The sequence below is a fragment of the Microtus ochrogaster genome, chromosome 8, assembly GCF_000317375.1.
Source record: "Microtus ochrogaster isolate Prairie Vole_2 chromosome 8, MicOch1.0, whole genome shotgun sequence".
NCBI classification, from domain to species: Eukaryota; Metazoa; Chordata; class Mammalia; order Rodentia; family Cricetidae; genus Microtus; species Microtus ochrogaster.
Window position 1 is genome coordinate 88,547,613 of NC_022015.1, and position 573 is coordinate 88,548,185.

The following is a 573-nucleotide window of genomic DNA, read 5'->3' on the forward strand; positions in this document are numbered from 1 at the left end:
AAATCAATCAGAAGAGATGGAGACGGACATTTTTTTACACATAACAGGAACAATTCATCATGACAAAGTCTCAATCCTGAATATCTATGCCCCTAATATAAAAGCACCCACTTACGTAAAAGAAACATTACTAAAACACAAGGCAGTCATCAAACCACACACACTAGTAGTAGGAGATTTCAACACTCTTCTTTCACCAATGGACAGATCAATCAGACAGAAACCTAACAGAGAAATAAGAGGATTAAGGGAGGTAATGAATCAAATGAACTTAACAGACATCTATAGATCATTTCACCCAAATAGGAAAGAATATACCTTCTTCTCTGCAGCTCATGGAACCTTCTCAAAAATTGTCCACATACTCGGTAACAAAGCAAACTTAAACAGTTACAAAAAAATATTAGTAACCACCTGAGTCTTATTGGATCACCATGGGTTAAAGTTAGAATTCAACAACAGTGCTACCCCCAGAAATCCTACAAACTCATGGAAACTGGACAGTCAACTACTGAACCACACCTGGATCAAGGAAGAAATAAAGAAAGAAATTAAAGTCTTTCTTGAATTCAA